General features: G+C 46.7%; 1 long non-coding RNA gene across 1 annotated transcript in view; it reads left to right on the forward strand.

Moving 5' to 3' along the window:
- Positions 1-7559: 7559 nt before the first annotated feature.
- LOC142100104 (uncharacterized) overlaps positions 7560-19187 on the forward strand; it is a 72649-nt gene continuing 61021 nt past the window's right edge. The window contains exon 1 of the long non-coding RNA XR_012678703.1: positions 7560-7652. This is a non-coding gene — a long non-coding RNA (uncharacterized LOC142100104). The remainder of the gene's footprint in view (positions 7653-19187) is intronic.

Genomic DNA, 19187 nt, shown 5'->3' on the forward strand with positions numbered 1-19187 from the left:
GACCCCCGCAAGGGAGTTTGGACAAATGAAGTACCAAATCAGGAAACAAAGAGTAATCAGCAAGCCAAGGGTCAAACCAGAGAATACAGCACAAATCCAGAGGGGTATCCAAATCAAGGTCAGGGAAAGCCGGGTCGGTACACAGAATATCAGGATGCTTTGGAACATAGGAGTGCTGGAGGCTAGTAAGCTAGTTGCTCTGGCACCCTAATGGTGTCAAAGCCAGGAATAAATAGTGGGAGGTTAGCGTTCATTGGTGGGCAGTGGTGTGGTGGTCAGACGCGCTGACTGCCGACAGGAAGTCAGGTTCTGCGTCCCGTTGCCGTGGCAACAGGCGCACATGCGCCCTGAGGCAGCCGGAAGGAGCGTCCCTTTGCTTAGCAATGGGGCGCTTCAGCGGGGGCAAAAGACTTCCGTTCCCGGCCAGCGAGGAGATGCAGAGACGGCGTCTGACAGTAGCCCCTCTCTCTATTGGGGAAATCCGAGGATAACAACCGCCTCTTCTGGAAAGCGGCCCACAATGGTGGAGCATGCAAGTCCTCTTTAAAGACCCAAGACCTCTCCTCAGGCCCGAAGCCCTTCAAATGCACTAGGTACTGAAAACATCCCTGAAGTTTGCGTTCCGCAAGAATTTGGCTGACCTTATATTCATCAACAGTCATGGTCGGAATGGCCTGAGGGACAGGAGTAGCATGAGAAAATTTATTGAGTACCAAGGGTTTAAGCAGAGAGATGTGGAAGGTATTATGGACCTTTAGAGAAGGAGGGAGTCGGAGTTTAAAGGTAACCGGGTTAACAACTTGAATCACAGGAAGGACCAATGAGCCGAGGTGCCAACTTCATAGAATGTACCCGAAGTCTGAGGTTCCGAGAGGACACACTTTGTCTTCGACCTGAAGGACAGGCACCAGTCTCCTGTGATGATCAGTAGAGGATTTATATTGAAGTCCAGATTTCAGTAGATTCTCTTTCGTGGAAGCCCTAAGTCTGGCCATATCTCGAGTCATGGAGTGGGTGGCAGGGACCGTAGTAGACGGTGAAAAAAACATGGGGAGAATAGGATGGGTACCATACACAGCGAAGAAGGGAGAGAATCCCACGGAAGAATGTTTATGATTGCTGTGGACGAATTCAGCCCAGGGCAGCAGGAGACTCCAATTGGACTGATTATGGGATGAAAAACAGTGGAGGAACAATTCCAGGTCTTTATTCACCCGTGCAGGCTGCCCGTTGGTTTATGGATGATAACTAGAGGAAAATTTAAGGGCAACACCTAGATCCTTGCAAAAGGCCCTCCAAAAGCGGGATATGAACTGAACGCCATGGTCAGAAATTATCTCCCGAGGACACCTATCAGGCGCGGGCTGGGATACGGCAGGCAGGGGGGCACACAGGCGGCCGCATCTCATTACACGGGATGCGGCCGCGTCATTGATGACGCGGCCGCATCTGATGTCATCAGATGCGGCCGTAGAAAAAAATCCGGACAAATTGCATCGTGGGGCGGCCGACCGGCCTACCCCCCGGCCCTAAAAGCGGAAAATCTCCTTGATAAAAACTTGTGCCAGTTTGGAGGCAGAAGGAAGGCCTTTTAGAGGGACAAAATGGGCCATCTTCGAAAAACTGTCCACTGTTACCCAGATGGTGTTAAAGCCACAGCTAGGGGGTAAGTTTGTGATGAAACCCATTGAGATACGGATGGTAGAGAATGGGTAGTGGTTGAAGCAAGCCAGCGGGGAGTTGCCTAGGAACCTTATTTTGGGCACAGATGGCACATGAGGCTATGAAGTCCCGAACGTCCGTATGGACAGTAGGCCACCAGTAGTGTCGAGACAATAGCGAGAAGGTCAACCCCGACACGTCCAGCGAACTTGGAAGTATGAGCCCAACAAAGAGCCTTTAGACGGAGGTGAGGTTCAAGAAATTAACAACCAACTGGAGGGTTACAGCCACAATGCAGGAATGTTCAATAAAAGGTGGTGGTTCAAAAATGGGTGGAACATCGGAAATGTCGAAAGACCGGGAGAGAGCATCTGCCTTGGAGTTCAAGATACCAGCACGGTAGGTAAGTTTGAGATCAAATCTGGCAAAAAATGAAGACCATCTGGCATGGCGGGGATTCAAACAATGGGCATCCCAAAGATAGATAAGGTTTTTATGATCGGTAAAGACTGTAACGGGGTAGAGAGCGCCCTCGAGGAGGTGACGTCATTCCTCAAGCGCAGATTTTACTGCGAGTAATTCTTTATCACTGATGCCATAATTAATTTCTGAGGGGCAAAAATTTCCTGGAGAACAACCCACAAGGCAAGAGGCTACCAGAGGTGGATTCTTGAGATAGCACTGCCCCAACGACAACGGAAGAAGCATCAACTTCTAGGAAGAAGGGTCTGTTTTGATCTGGCTGAGCCAGCACTGGAGCCGAGAAGAAGGCCTTCTTAAGTGATTCAAAAGCAGAGATGGCTTCTTAAGACCAGTTCCGGGGATTGGCCAACCTTCGAGTGAGAGCAGTGATGGGGGCAAATATGGAGGAGAATTGCGGAATAAACTGCTGGTAATAATTGGCAAAGCCAATAAATCTTTGAACCGCTTTTAACTCCTTCGGCCTAGGCCAATTGAGTATAGCGGTTAATTTCTCTGGATCCATCCAGAGGCCAGCTCCTGAAACAATGTAGCCCAGGAAAGGAATCTGTGGAACTTCGAACACACACTTCTCCTGCTTACAGTACAAATGATTAGAACGTAAACGTGATAGAACCTCTTTCACATGCAGATGGTGGGAAGGCAAATCAGGAGAGATTATAAGAATGTCGTCTAAGTAGGCAATCACGGAGACAAAGAGAAGGTCTTGGAAAATCTTGTTGATAAATGACTGAAAAACAGCAGGGGCATTGCAAAGGCCGAAGGGCATGACAAGGTATTCAAAGTGTCCCTCTCTAGTACAGAAAGCAGTCTTCCACTTGTCTCCTGGTCATATGCGTATGAGGTTATAAGTCCCACGCAGATTCAACTTTGTAAAGATCTTAGATCCACTGATCCTGTGAAAGAGTTCAGAGATAAGCGGCAGAGGGTACCTGTTCTTGACGGTGATGGCATTTAGTCGCCGGTAATCAATGCAAGGCTGTAAGGTCCCATATTTTTTCTTGACAAAAAATAAACCCGCACCTGCGGAAGATGTAGACTTCCTGATGAAACCTCGCTGGAGGTTCTCAGAGATGTAAGTGGACATTGCCAAATTCTCAGGAAGAGATAACGGGTAGATTCTGCATTTAGGAAGCGGTTTGTCCAGCAGTAACTCGATGGTGCAGTCCCAGGGGCGGTGAGGAGGAAGGCTCTCCTTCCAACACATCTTGGAAGGAGATGTAGGGAGAAGGCAGGTCGACCTGAGTAGACAACAGGCGACAAGGGAGAGAGGGTTGTCTGGGTTTTACTCCTGAAAGGCAAGATTCAAAGCATCGGGTGCCCCATGAGGTAACCATAGCACGACTCCAAACGAACAGGGGTGAATGAAGCTTGAGCCAAGGTAATCTTAGAATAACAGAATTCACAGACCAAGGGAGTACCAGGAACTCGATATCTTCAGAATGTAGCACCCCTACCGTCAGCCAAATAGCGGGAAACAGAACCAATACGTCCTGGACACGGTTCGCCAGGCCTTTCCAGAATGTTGTCACCAACGCCTTGTTGTTCCATTTAAGCTCAGAGGAGAGCGTGCGGAATTGGATCGCGTACTGATCGACTGTCATAGACCCCTGGCGAAGATTCAAAAGACTGGAGGCGGCTGAAGATACCCAGCCGGGTTCATCAAAAACTCTCCGAAATGCCTAAATAAAGGAAGACACGTTCAATAGGAGAGGGTAGTTCCGCTCCCACAGGGGAGAGGCCCAGGTTAGGGCTTGTCCGGACAAGAGAGAGATGATGAAGTCCACTTTTATACGTTCAGAGGGAAAAGATGCAGGGTTACTGTCAGACGCCGGGTGCTCGCTGTCTCCAGACCGAGACCCGGTTCACTTACCTCTCCTCTGCGCCCGTCCGACTCCAGCTGACGGCCGCCATCTTGGATGCGGGTCTGTGCATGCGCAGACCCGATCTCTGTTTTTAACCTTCCCTGGCTTCCTATTGGATGAGGGTTTTTCCCTCCACTATTTAAAGCAGCCTCCTCCTCTCCTCTGAGCCTGTTCTTAGGTTCAGTTTGGGTGATTGTGTGGACGTCTCCTTTTGTTCCAGCACGCTGCAAACCGCTATCCCAGCGGTCAACTCTGCAACCACAGATCTTCTGAGCTCACGCTGCAAACCGCTATCCCAGCGGTCATCTCTGCATCCACAGATCTTCTGAGCTCACGCTGCAAACCGCTATCCCAGCGGTCATCTCTGCATCCACAGATCATCTCAGCTCACGCTGCAAACCACTATCCCAGCGGTCATCTCTGCAACCGCAGATCACCTCAGCTCACGCTGCAAACCGCTATCCCAGCGGTCATCTCTGGACCCATATAGCAAAAAATTGTCATGGTCTGCAACCTTGTTTTGTCACTACGGGTGGTGTATGCAATATTAGCTAATATTCCTTTATTTGAACAAAACACAAGATTTATCAGAACATTCTTAATCCTCCTTATATCAAGAGGTTATGTTTTCTTTGAGACTGACAAACCGTGTATGGATTTTGAGGACGCTTTCTTACACTTTGTTCCTGCATTACCTTTTCTTAATAGTAGGGGTCGAAAATGTACTACTACTGCCAGTACTGGTACTGGGATGCTCCTGATCTGTAGAATGATCCTTGGTTGACATTGACAAGAGAAATAATTGCTGCTCACTCTCAAACACAACACCCTGCTTTTTGTCCATTTAACAAAGGAAATGGGTGGAGGAAATCCCAACATTAACATTGGGAGCAGTCAAAACCGAAAACTGTATAGTCCCCATGGAGTATTCCCTGACACCGTCTCACAGATGAGAGGCATTGGAAATGGTGGCTCAAAATACAGATTTTTTTTCAGCTATTCCAGGGGGCACCAAGATAATTGAACATGACATTGTCACCCCACCAGAGGTTATAGTTAACCAGCAGCCATATAAAATACCTGAGGCAAGAAGGGCTGCAGTAGAGTGAGAGGTAGAGGTCATGTTGCAATTTGGGTACTGGAAGAGTCCACCATTGAGAGGAATAATCCCATAGTACTTGTGCCAAAGCCTTCAGGGGCCACTCGCTTCTGTAATGATTTTAGGAAGTTGAATAAGGTATCTAGGTTTGATACATATCTAATGCCACAGGTAGAGGAGCTATTGGATAATCTGGCCAGTAGTCAATATCTAACTACCCTAGATTTGATAAAATGGTACTGACAGAAACCACTCACTGCCTTGGCCAAACCCAAAACAGCCTTTTCAAAACCTGAAGGCCTGTTTCAGTACAAGGTATTGACATTTGGCCTGCATGGGGTGCCAGTCACATTTCAGCGGGCAATGGACAAACTGTTGAAGCCTCACCTGGAATACGCCACTGCTTACTTTGATGACATCATCCACAGTCAGGACTGGGACTCCCATCTTCCCAAGGTGGAGGTGGTTTTGCAGTCATTAAGGCGTCATGGCCTTACGGCGAATCCCCTGAAGTCTGTGCTAGCCATGGCAGAGGCTAAATATTTGGGTTATGTGGTCGGTCGAGAGAAAGTAAAACCCCAGGTGGATAAGGTAGAGGCTGTGAGGAATTGGCCTAAACCAGAGAAAAGTTCTCAACTACGAACTGTCCTGGGGTTGGTCAGAGACTATTAATGGTTTCTTCAAAAATTTTGCTACCCGAGCCACCTCATTGACCAAAATTCTTAAAAAAAAACAGACAAGTTAGTTTGGTCTGAGTCTTCAGAGGCTGCCTGGAAAGACTTGAAAGAAGCCTTTTGCACCGTACCGATTCTACAAGCACCTAATGTTAGGGAGTGGTCCTGTCTCCAGAGAGATACTTCAGTAACGGGTCTGGTGGCAGTATTGTCCCAGAAGGTGAAGGATGATGAGAGACTGGTTCTTTTCGTCAGCTGTAAACTCCTCCCGAGGGAAAAGAGGTATGCCACAGTGGAACAGGAGTGTTTCGCCATTAAGTGGGCAGTAGAGGCACTTTAGTAATACCTACTCGGTAGGAATTTCACGCCGGTTACCTGCTGGTTATACTTTCTGATGTTACTAAAGATTTTCAGTGGTGTTAATGTGGATGTTAAGCCACAACGCTTTTGTAACTTAAACAGGTTGTTGTTTATTTAAAGATGATCACAAAAGCGCTACGGAATTTGCTGGCGCTGTATAAATAAATGATGATGATGATGATGATAACAACAAATGAATGCAGTTACTCACAGTTGCTTGTAGTACAGCAGCATTCAACAGAAACAACAGTTGCAGCAATCAGGCAATACAGATATAAAGTACATACCTGTATATATTCTGGTGGTGATGTACTCTTATGCTGATATACAGATGCAGACAGGTTTGCTATACTTCAATTTATTAAGAACCTCCCTATCGCATCAGGATAATCCTTGGAACTCCAAGTGAAGGGATGTACTGAAATGAATTATTAAGATATTTATATGATATATGGTACAACACCTAGAGATCGGTGCACCCACACAAATTATCAAATCTGAAAAAACTAGAGAACACCTTATGTGTCTTTGGGGCACTCAGAGGAAAATGGAATCATTTACAACATATCCAAATTTTATTAGTATAAATTAAAATAATAACAGTAATACACAATTAGAAGTAGTGAAATATTAAAAGCAAGCGTATGGTATAATTGACCAAAAAATCAAAAACTGTTAAGATCGATAGAATAACTATCGAAACGTGCTGTTTTTCCAATAATTCTGCATTCATTAGATAATAACTAGTTAAATGGGAGGGAGGTTTGTGTATGGATATCTGCCCAAATGTAACTAGTATTGGGCTGGATTGAAAGTCTGCTAGTCAAATAGCCATGTGTAGAAAGGTAACCATTTCAAAGATTGTTTATAGTGTTATAATTCAGATACTCATGGGAACCCTACTACCAAGACTCGTATTATTAGTAATACAAGAACAAATTACTATGTTCCTGCTAACTATATAAGTTTCTTTTCTTCTTGTAAATGGATTAGCATGTGGGGTGAAACTAACGTTTACAAATGTTCCACACCTAAGTTATAAAAGAGCAGTGCTCCTAATCATTTATAGGAAAGCCATAATGATCTGGATATATAAGCAGCTGCTATATCTTTATTGCAATCGCTAAAGAATCTAATCCACGTAGCCTCAATAGTATATAGATAAGTAACGGCAGACTTCTAACCATACTAAATCCCGCAACCCCCCAGTATAAAGAAATTATAATAGTGTATAAAGCAGAGGAGAAAGCAGCACAAGTAACGCCGACGCGCATTTCACTCTGCTAAGCTTTCTCAAGGCAACCCGATCCGGCGCTTCAATAGGCTATTTATAATACAAGAGCCGCCCACTAGTGTACGTCATTATAGGCGGATACCATGCCAACTGTAAACAACTCACATTCTCGGCATTCACAAGCCGTCTCTTGTCAGACATTATGTTGAACAGATATCATAGAGACATTGGACGCCCGATATTGGCAGCATGCTAAATAGCATTTCTTCCTGTTGAAGGTAAGGTTCAAACAAAATGTAACAGGGAGCGAAACGGATACTGATCTGTCTGCAAGGAGGTGTTAATAAAACACTATCCTGGTTAACTGATATGAAGTTTATTGCATTCATTATTCTATTATTAATTCATAACACCATGCAATGAATGAATAGTCACCAAGGGCTTAAAAAAATAGGAGAAGAGATCGATACCTAGATGTCATAATTAAATTAAATAAACTTGAGTTAATGGATATGTGCTTAAAAGCAAGGAACATTTCGCAGTCAATATATTGACATTGGATTAAGGGTAAGATGAAGAGGAAACCAATGTACTATCAAATATAGTCAAGAGTATCCTAATGAGAGCCATTCCACGCATAAGTTCATAGGGACTCCAAATTATAGCTAGAAGAGCAGTCCCAAGTAATATCTTTTACATCATAAGGGCGTATCAAAAAAAGTGCAAAACATCCTAATATTGTAGAATGTACCTAAAATAGAACAAAAACTGTAATAATGTTAAATACAGTAAGATAAGTGTAATAAAATCATAAGTAAAATAGTGTGTAAGTGAGTCAAAAACTATTGTGAAAAAAAACCAATGCAAAAAGGGACCAAATTGATTAGTCCATAATCTATGAATACATAAAAAAAATGTGCTCAAGTATTGATAAAAATAAGAATAAACAATGTTAATCAATACTAGTTTAATTAACAATAAACCCAAAGTGCTTTGGTAAATCTTAAATAATTAAGTCCACAAAGGACGTGAAAATGAAGTGCTATAATGAGGAACTTCCCTGCCTATGGTTGATGATTTATAAAAAAAACCGAAAAGTTATTGTGGTCATTAAGACCCTTAGGGGCAAGACTATTCATCAAAAAAATCTTTTTAGTTTCTCTTCTAATAAGCTCTAAAATAAGGTCGCCCCCTCTTAGACCCATATGAACTCGTTCCATAGCAAAAGCCTGGACTCCTGTAGGTTTGCCCCCATGACATCTAACGAAGTGCCTAGCTACGGTAGTAATTTGCTTGTGATTATGTATATCTCTTTCTGCCCTTCTGATATTGCCAATATGCTCAAGCACCCTCTTTTTCAGAGGCCTGCTAGTCATGCCTATATTGTTACGGTTCTGAGGCCTTAGTCAGTATTTACACAGGCTTACCTATGGCGCGGAGTCTAACGGTCTTCCGGTCTTCACCAAGAACCACCGCAAGGTAGGGTGGACTTTGCTGCCAAAGAACCGCAGGTCGCGGCCCCCAGGTTAGCCTACTGACGTAAGGGAGAAGGCTCTAAGTGATGGGTAGTCAAACAGGCAATATGACAAGGTGATGCAAATACAGGCACTAACCGTGAATTCCAGGGTTTGGAGGTCTGGAGCAGAAACCGGTTTGATGCACGGAGTCAGTGGTGAGCGTAGCAGGAGATGGATCCAGAGGAGTAGAAACACAGCCGGGTCGGTACACAGGAGGTCATCAGGTATACGGTGCCAGAGGGAAATCCAGAGAGTTGTCAATAACACAGCCGGGTCGGTACACGGGATGGTCAGTCCAATTCGCGGTGCCAGGGATAAAGCCAAAGAGTAGTCAGGTCACAGCCAGGTTGGTACACAGGAGTAAAAGGAAATATAGGAGTACACAGGGAGCAGGATAACAGGAGTCAGGTAAACAGGAACAGGTAGCCAGGAACAGGAAACACATTGCTCTGACACAGGTAGCGTGTCAGAGCAGAGTAGATATACAGATTTGAATTCACCGCCCAGGAGTCACATGACTTGACGCTGGGAGAACCCGGAAGTGCGGGGCACCATCGGGAGACAGCGCTGAACTGCCAGAGCGGACACAGCTGCCAGACAATGCTGACAGAGCAGGGGAGCAGGGACCAGGTAGGATTATGACATATATACTGTAGGTTGCATGGGCAAGTAAGGCAATAGATCACATTGGGAGAGTCACAGTTCAGGAATTCATTAATATTCCATATCTTATGATAACGATCCTTATATGTTCTAGTATGGACCATATGGACCTTACTTATATGTACACAAACGTGTGTTACCATTTTTATGACCATATGCATCCAGCTTAGCTGGAACTGATCTATTAGATTAGTTTTTTCCACCTCCAATAAATACAAGTTTACCGGCTTGTTTACTTGCTTCACCAATTTTCTGTCTTACTCCTTTTTTATATTTTATTTATTATTTATTTTTTATTTTTATTTTTATTTATTTATTTTTCCATCCTTATCCTCCCCTTGGTTTCTTTCCCTCCCCCCCCCCCCTTTGTTTCAGCGCCGGGGAACCTTTGGCTTATATACTCAGATCATTATGGCTTTCCTATAAATGATTAAGAGCACTGCTCTTTTATAACTTAGGTGTGGAACATTTGTAAACGTTAGTTTCACCCCACATGCTAATCCATTTACAAGAAGAAAAGAAACTTATATAGTTAGCAGGAACATAGTAATTTTTTTCTTGTATTACTAATAATACGAGTCTTGGTAGTAGGGTTCCCATGAGTATCTGAATTATAACACTATAAACAATCTTTGAAATGGTTACCTTTCTACACATGGCTATTTGACTAGCAGACTTTCAATCCAGCCCAATACTAGTTACATTTGGGCAGATATCCATACACAAACCTCCCTCCCATTTAACTAGTTATTATCTAATGAATGCAGAATTATTGGAGAAACAGCACGTTTCGATAGTCATTCTATCGATCTTAAGTTTTTGATTTTTTTGGTCAATTATACCATACACTTGCTTTTAATATTTCACTACTTCTAATTGTGTATTACTGTTATTATTTTAATTTATACTAATAAAATTTGGATATGTTTTAAATGATTCCATTTTCCTCTGAGTGCCCCAAAGACACATAAGGTGTTCTCTAGTTTTTTCAGGTTTGCTATACTGCACAGTCATGCAGTTTATGTTTTGTTGTAGGCACAGACTCCTAAGTCTGTTAGGGAATCTCCAGTCACTGTTATTAGGGCTTTACTAATCAATCAACTATTGTATTTACCATAAAAGAGAACTAGTCAAGATGTAAGGCTAGGTACACACTACAGTGTTTTCAGCTGATTAGAGAGTAGATACTTTATCTACATTTGTGGATCAAATGAAGAGAAGGTGCCAGAGGGTACAGGGAAGAAATTGAGCTGGTTGTTTATCGAGGAAGAGGATACCATGCCATGTCAGCCCTTATAATTCTTGTTCTTGAAGTAGGAAGCAAGAAGTTGGGCATTGATAGTAGTTTAGGGAGGGAGGATTAAGAAGAGATTTATATAATAAAAATGTGTTTGGAGTTAGAGGTCGGAGCAAAGATGAGATATTTCAAATTTGCTTGCTTAGCAGTGTCAAGAGAATTACAATAGGAGAGATAGATAGCAGTATATTTGAGGAAATCATTGAAGCAGAACACGTGATTGCACCAATCATGTTCTGCTTTGTGAGAAAGTTTTTTTTTTTGAGATGTTGTGTTTCTTTAATGTACCACAGCTAACATTTTCCTAGACATGTAGGGCCTGAGTCATTAAGGAGTAACTTTGCACCTTGGAAAACCATGTTGCATTGGAGGTTGGAGGTAAATTTAAAATGGTGGGACAAATTTATAGTGACATGTCCTAGTTCATTTTTAAATTTCAGTGTAAAAACAAAGCTACCAAGTATTTGTGTGCTACATGAAAAAGCAGCCAGTATTTTCTTTCTAGTATTTTCTACATGCAAAATAATAAATTCATTTTCCCCCTTTGCATTGTAACATGGTTTGTCCAGGATCAAATTTACTACTTTTCTTTGCCTTGTTCTCCTCAAGGCCCATAGTGTGAAGAGTAGCTGGAGCCTCTTGATCAAGGGCAGATTCTAGAGCTTGGATAAGATGCGTTGCTGCCAGCTAGGGAGATGAAAATGTAGATAGGGGAGATAGAAGATGTTGCAGAGAGATTGGAAACGAACAGATTTAAGCAGGGCCTGATCAACCACTAGGCTGATCAGGCTGCAGCCTGGGGCGCTGGGTCCCGTGGGGCACGACGCTGAGGGTATTTTTTTTTCTTTCATCCATTTTTTTTTCCTAATCATTTTTTTTTCGCGGTGAGAGAGGGGGGTCGCCGCGGGGGGTCGCCGCAGGGGGAAGGGGGGGGGGGTGGAGGTCTCGACGGTCCAAAGCATTGGTGGTTAGCAACAGGCAGCCAATCGCTAGGCTGTCTGTTGCTGTGCAGCAGACAGGAAGCAGGGCGTCTTCACTTCTTGTCTGCTGATCTGAGGAGTGAGGAGCGACATTGGCCAGCACAACTAAAGGTAAGTGAAGGGGGGACTGCCCTGCATATCTATAGGGAGGGGGTAACTGCCCTGCATATCTATAGGGAGGGGGGAACTGCCCTGCATATCTATAGGGAGGGGGGGCGGAACTGCCCTGCATATCTAGAGGGAGGGGGGGAACTGCCCTGCATATCTATAGGGAGGGGGGGAACTGCCCTGCATATCTATAGGGAGGGGGGGGAACCGCCCTGCATATCTATAGGGAGGGAAGGGGAACTGCCCTGCATATCTATAGGGAGGGAGGGGGAACTGCCTTGCATATCTATAGGGAGGGAGGGGGAACTGCCCTGCATATCTATAGGGAGGGAGGGGGAACTGCCCTGCATATCTATAGGGAGGGAGGGGGAACTGCCCTGCATATCTATAGGGAGGGAGGGGGAACTGCCCTGCATATCTATAGGGAGGGAGAGGGGTGCAACTGCCCTGCATATCTATAGGGAGGGGGAGGGGGGGACTGTCATACAAATCTATAGGGTAGGAGAGAGGTTGATATGTGTGAAGGAGGGCAGAGGAGGGGGGGCTGATATATGTGACAGGGGGAGTTTTGATGTGACGAGGGGGATAGCTACAGAGTGGAGGTAAGGAAAATAGCTGCAGGGGGAATGGCTGCAGCAGGGGTTAAGGAAAATGGCTGCAGGGGGTATTTAAAAAAATAGAGCAGCTTTGGGGGGCATAATCTCATGATTGTTTGGCGGTTACATGGATGCTCTTTGTGGTCTCAGCAATCTAGAATAGTAAATATTAGTGAGATGGGTTTGGTAGAGGTTTGTATTTGATTGACCACAAATATTCAGATATTGCTTATATATGCCTGTACAATGGGGTACTTTTAGCTGGCAATAATGGAGTGTTTTGTTTATCTAAAGGGCCTAATCATTCAGGGTTTGTTAACATTTTGCATTAAAAAATTTTTGCATTTTCAAAACAGGACGCCAACTTTCCAGAAGCCAGCGAGAGGATAACAAAGTTAAAAAAGAGAAGAGCAAGAACAGGTAAGAGACAATGGCACAATCTGTCTAAATTTGAATGCTGGAGAATACACCTGAACATTCATATTCAGGAGTGTTCCTATACACCTATATATTCAGTGGGTGGGGTGGGGGTGGGGGGGCGCTGCGGCCATATTAGCCTAGGGCGGCCAGAACCCTTAATCAGGCCCTGGATTTAAGATTGCTGCTGGTATGTGGTGGCTTGATAAAGTTTTATAGTGGAGAGGTTAAAGTAATGTCAAAGAGCATGTACCTGATAAGGTGATGATCCAAGAGATGAAACAGAGTGTTAAGGAAATCAGAAACTGAGCATGGTCAAGAAGTTAAGGAAAGTAGTTTGGAAACACAAATCTATTTATCTATTATTAATAGGGATGTTGGAATCATCCACAATGAGAGTTGGGATTTCAGAGGATATGAAATTAAGGAGCCAGGCAGTGAAATGGTCAAGAAATTGTTGGCATGGGCCAAGGATTGCCTAGACTGAGCACACCACTCGGACTGGACAGCACTATGAGGAGCCGCATAGCAGACAGCACTGTGAGGAGCTGCAGAGCAGACAGCACTGTGAGGAGCCGCATAGCAGACAGCACTGTGAGGAGCTGCAGAGCAGACAGCACTGTGAGGAGCCGCAGAGCAGACACCACTGTGAGGAGCCGCAGAGCAGACAGCACTGTGAGAAGCCACAGAGCAGACAGCACCAAGTGGTAACTCGGGCTGAACTGCAAAGAGTGGCAACTCGAGCTGAACCGCATTGACTGGCAACTCGGGCTGAACCGCATGGACTGGCAACTCGGGCTGAACTGCAAAGAGTGGAAACTCGGGCTGAACCGCATGGACTGGCAACTCGGGCTGAACCGCATGGACTGGCAACTCGGGCTGAACCGCATGGACTGGCAACTCGGGCTGAACCGCATGGGACAGGGCCCTCTCTGGAGCAGACTGGAGGGACAGGGCCCTCTCTGGAGCAAACTGGAGGGACAGGGCCCTCTATGGAGCAAACTGGAGGGACAGGGCACTCTCTGGAGCAGACTGGAGGAACAAGGCCCTCTCTGGAGCAGACTGGAAGGGCAGCGCACCCTCTGGAGAAGTCTGGAAGGGCAGCGCCCCCTCTGGAGCTGTCTGGAAGGGCAGCGCCCCCTCTGGAGCAGTCTGGAAGGGCAGTACCCCCTCTGGAGCAGAATGGAAGGCCAGCGCCCCCTCTGGAGCAGACTGGAAGGGCAGCGCCTCCCCTGGAGCAGACTGGAAGGGCAGCGCCCCCTCTGGAGCAGACTGTAGCTCAGGAACAACGGCAGCAGCTTGTGACTCGGAACTGGAGGCAGCGGCTGAAGACTCGGCACTGGAGGCAGCGGCTGAAGACTCGGAACTGGAGGCAGCAGCTGAAGACTCGGAACTGGAGGCAGCGGCTGAACATTCGGAACTGGAGGCAGCGGCTGAAGACTCTGAACTGGAGGCAGCGGCTGAAGACTCTGAACTGGAGGCAGCGGCTGAAGACTTGGAACTGGGCAGCACAGTGGCAGGAGACTTGGGTGCAACGGCTGCAGCAGGAGACTCGGGACCAGACACAGTGGCAGCAGGCTCAGGACTGGACACAGTGGCAGCAGGCTCCAAGCTGGAGGCAGATGATGGGACCTCAGAGCTGGAGGCAGATAATGGGACCTCAGAGCTGGAGGCAGATGATGGTACCTCAGAGCTGGAGGCAGATGATGGGACCTCAGAGCTGGAGGCAGATGATGGGACCTCAGAGCTGGAGGCAGATGATGGGACCTCAGAGCTGGAGGCAGATGATGGGACCTCGGAACAGGAGACAGAGGCTGGGACCTCGGAACAGGAGACAGAGGCTGGCACCCCGGAACAGGAGACAGAGGCTGGCACCCCGGAACAGGAGACAGAGGCTGGCACCCCAGAACAGGAGACAGAGGCTGGCACCCCGGAACAGGAGACAGAGGCTGGCACCCCAGAACAGGAGACAAAGGCTGGCACCTCAGGACAGGCGGCTGGAGCTGGCGCCTCAGGACAGGCGGCTGGAGCTGGCGCCTCAGGACAGGCGGCTGGAGCTGGCGCCTCAGGACAGGCGGCTGGAGCTGGCGCCTCAGAACAGGTGGCTGGAGCTGGCGCCTCAGGACTGGTAACTGGGGTTGGCAGATTAGGTCTCATCCCAGGGAGCAGAACAGGTGAAGTGTAAACAAATCCAGAGTGCGGAGAAGTAACAACAGAAGATGGTTTGGTAGGCTGTCGTGGTCTGCGGAGAGGACAGGCTTGTAAGAAGTGTATATTACTTGCACAGTAGAGACACAGTTTGTTGGTTATTCTGCGCCGTCGCTCCGCTTCAGTCAGATGGGGGCGTGGACCACCTGTGAGCCGGGCATTTGTTACACTGTAGTTGTTAGTTAAATGCAAATTTGTCATAGTACTATTAAGAGGTGCTGGCAGCACAGTTTCAGCAGCAGACAGAGTTGGCTGAAGCAAATCAACAGTATTGGATTTCAGAGAAACAGATTCTGATAGTCTCCTGAGTGGGTCCAAAAGTATAGCAGAAAATTGAGCCAGCTGAGAGCGTAACAGAATTATGTCCGTTTGTAGACACTGTAGCAGAGGCTGTTCAGCCATTTGTAGAGCAGACATGTTTGCAGGGAGAAAACAAATTAAATCAATTGCCATGAGAGTTCCAGGAAAAATCTGAAACAGGTTTTTTTCCACATGACTCCAAGGCTTTCTTTTAGGCTGGTCATTCTGTTATGGTTCTGTTCAAAACCCATTCCTTGATTACAGCCATGGAGCTAGACACATGAAATAAACGTTTAAACTGTTTATTGCAGTAAAGGTATAGTCCAGGGAAGGCAAATAAACAGTAAATAGTTCAAGCTGTATGAAACAACGGATTTCCAGATCTTGGCAAACAGGTAAATAATAATGAAGTGCAGCAAATAACTTAACTGAAACCAGGAACAGAGAAACATGCAGGGAAACCAGGATCAGAGCCACATGAGCAGGCTAGGAACTTCAATGACCAGCAAAGGATACAGGAAAATGCAGGCATATATAGGCCACAGACAGGTGTGGATGATTAACAAGCAGTGCTGGTTAACCCCTGATAGGAAAGGTCAAACAACAGCACCTCTGGAGGATAACAGGTACTGCAGGGTAAAATGCACACAGGAAAACAAGGCAAATAATAACACAGGGTAAAATGCACACAAAGCTACAAGGCAGATCATAACAGTAAGGCAACAAGATGGTGTCAGCTTAACAAAATCACATTTCTTACCATCGCAAAGGACAGAGAAGACCATTTAGATCCCTACATTGTGGCCCAGCAGTGGCACCGTGTTACAGCTAGGAACAGCATGGAAGAGCCCCACCCGCTGGAGACCTGCATCAAGGATCTCCGGGATGTGATTACAGCAATGCAGGAGCAAACAGAACAAATGCAGAAAGAGCCTGTGTCCTATTGGGAATGAAAGAGCAATGACAGGGCCCTCGTCATCGAAGTCCAGAGGAAACGCGCTGCTGGAGGTGTGGGAGACCTGGTCACTTCACCCGGCACTGCCAGGCACCAGCCACAGAGAAGCCGTTAAACTAGAATCCCTCGTAGTCATGGGACAACCCACAGGGGAAAGGGAGGAAGTGGCGTGCATCATCGACTCAGCTGAGTTGATTGGAAAATGTCCCATTGTAGTAGGGAAATTTGGGAATATGAGTCAACGGTGCCTACTAAATACCGGATCACAGGTCACCACCATATCGGAACAGTGCTTCCGGCAACACTATGCTCATCTGAAGGCGCCAAAGGTGGGTGACTCTGAGAGTGGCAAAAAACCTTCCCATTCCAGTGGTCGGAGTGGTGTGATTGGATGTGGAACTCTGCGAACAGTTCCTGGGGAAGAAGGACAGAGTGTTGACCCAGGAGAAAGGCCCACACTACCGGAGGCAATTGACTGTCCAAAAGCCAGTACAACAGGCATTTCAGCGTGTGGTTCAGCGTTGTGGAGCAAAACCCACCATGACACCAGGACCGCTTGGGTTAATAAGGACCAACCACAAGCAGACCTTGAAGGTGCCAGCTCGACGGGAAGTTGTAGTGCCCCTGGAAGTCCGCACCCACAAAAAACTGGTAGGAATGGAAGTGATGGTGGAGCCCGCAAATCCATTGGAGAGCGATGGTGGACCTCTGGTAGCTCGCACATTGGCGGTTGTCAGTAGGGTGCCAGTCCAGCTGTGCAATGTGGGAGACTAGCCACAGACGGTGCCAGCTGGGGTTATTCTGGCACAAGTAGTTCAGGTGACGATCTGTGCAGTCGGGGTGAATCCGCATGTGATGCTGCAGCTAGATCCCAAGGCCCCATGGACTCTGTCAGTGACAGTGGATGAGGAAGAGCAGCCTACCGAGGAGTGGAACGATTGGGTGATACGGGAACAAATGCAGGTGGCCATGGATGGACTCAGTGCCGCAGAGGTGGCCAAGGTTGAGCAGCTGTTGTGGAGAAGGCAGCAGGCCTTCTCGTGACACGAAGAGGACTTTGGGTGCACCACCAGCCTAGAGCATGAGATCCACATGGGAGACGCTGCGTCCATTCGGGAACGGTACCACCAAATTCCTCCAAAACTCTATCAGGAGGTGAAGAACATGTTGAAACAGATGTCGGGCAACCAGGAGGTTGCAGAGAGTAAAAGCCTGTGGACCACCTCCATCGTGCTAATGCGCAAGAAGGATGGGTCTTTGTGCTTCTGCGTGGATTATAGCCGCTTCAACAGCTGCACAGTACGGGATGCATACCCGTTGCCCCGTATTGAAGAGTCCTTGGCTGCCCTTGGGCACGCTTTGTGCTTCTCGACTTTGGATTTGGCGAGTGGGCATTGGCAGATCCCTGTAGCAGAAATGGACCGGGAGAAGATGGCATTTGTGACGCCTATGGGTCGGTTCGAATTCCTTCAAATGCCTTTCGGACTTATCAATACACCAGCCACCTTCCAACTGGTAATGGAGCGATGATTGGGCAACCTTAACTTTGATGCCATCTTGATTTACCTTGATTACATTATTGTGTTTGCCCCATCCCTAGAGGAACATCTGGCGCGGCTGGATCTGGTTTTACAGTGGCTAGAGAGGTTCGGTATGAAACTGAAGATAAGAAAGTGTCACCTCTTGAAGTTCAGCTTAGAGTACTTGGGCCACCTCTTGTCTGGGGAAGGAGTGAGGCCTACAGCAGGCAAAGTAACTGCAGTCCAAGACTGGAAAATGCCCATTACCATCACCGAGATGAGGGCCTTCCTTGGACTAGTGGGTTACTATTGGCATTTCATCAAGAGCTTCGCCACCATAACAGGACCATTACTTGAACTACTCAGAGAAGCCACAATGGGAACAAAGAACAAGACAGTCAGCTGGGTTGCTGCCCAAGAGGTAGTGTTCAACCAACTGAAAGAGGAGTTGGTAAAGATCCCAGTGTTGGCTTATGCTGACTTTCAGAAACCGTTTGTTCTCTACACCGGGGGCTGTCCTTGCCCAAGTGCAAGATCGAATGGAGAGGGTAATTGCCTATGCCAGCAGAAGCTTGCGGGAGTCCGAAAGGAACCCAGAGAACTACAGTTCCTTCAAGTTGGAGCGGTTGGCGGTAATCTGAGCTGTGACAGAGAAATTTGCGGAATATCTCACAAGGACCACGTTTGAGATTGCCACAAACAACAACCCCCTGGCCTACCTGGGAACCACTAATCTAGGAGCTTTGGAGCAATGGTGGGTGTCTGTTTGGATTCCTAGTGCATTTACGAAGCAGCAACGGAAGTATAAAGCAAAATGTCTTTATTCAGGCAAATACATGAACAAGGATAACTCAAATGCACGGAAAAGAACAGGTTCCAAATAGTGACTGTACAGTTAAATGGCAGGAACAGGCAATATAAGTTACTCCAGTCCAGGAGGCACGATAAGCAAAGTCCAAAAGTCAAGCCAAAGGTCAGGGCAATAGGCAAACAAGTAGGGTCCAGGAATCAAGCCGAAGGTCCCAACAGAAGATCAAGCAGCAATGGAGCCAACACAGGAACAGGGGGGAAATAACAGCAGAGCACAGCTTGAGGCAGGTATCTGAAGCAGTGCGACAGGTGCAGTTTTAATTAGGCATCAGGCAAGGAGATTAACTCTTTCAGGCATGTCGAAGAGTTTAGGAACAGAACAGTAGCACCTCTGGTGGTATAAGGTACTGCTGCTAGATACAAAGAATAGGCAGAGTCATAA

Source organism: Mixophyes fleayi, chromosome 8 (assembly GCF_038048845.1).
Source record: "Mixophyes fleayi isolate aMixFle1 chromosome 8, aMixFle1.hap1, whole genome shotgun sequence".
In the NCBI taxonomy this organism is placed as follows: Eukaryota; Metazoa; Chordata; class Amphibia; order Anura; family Limnodynastidae; genus Mixophyes; species Mixophyes fleayi.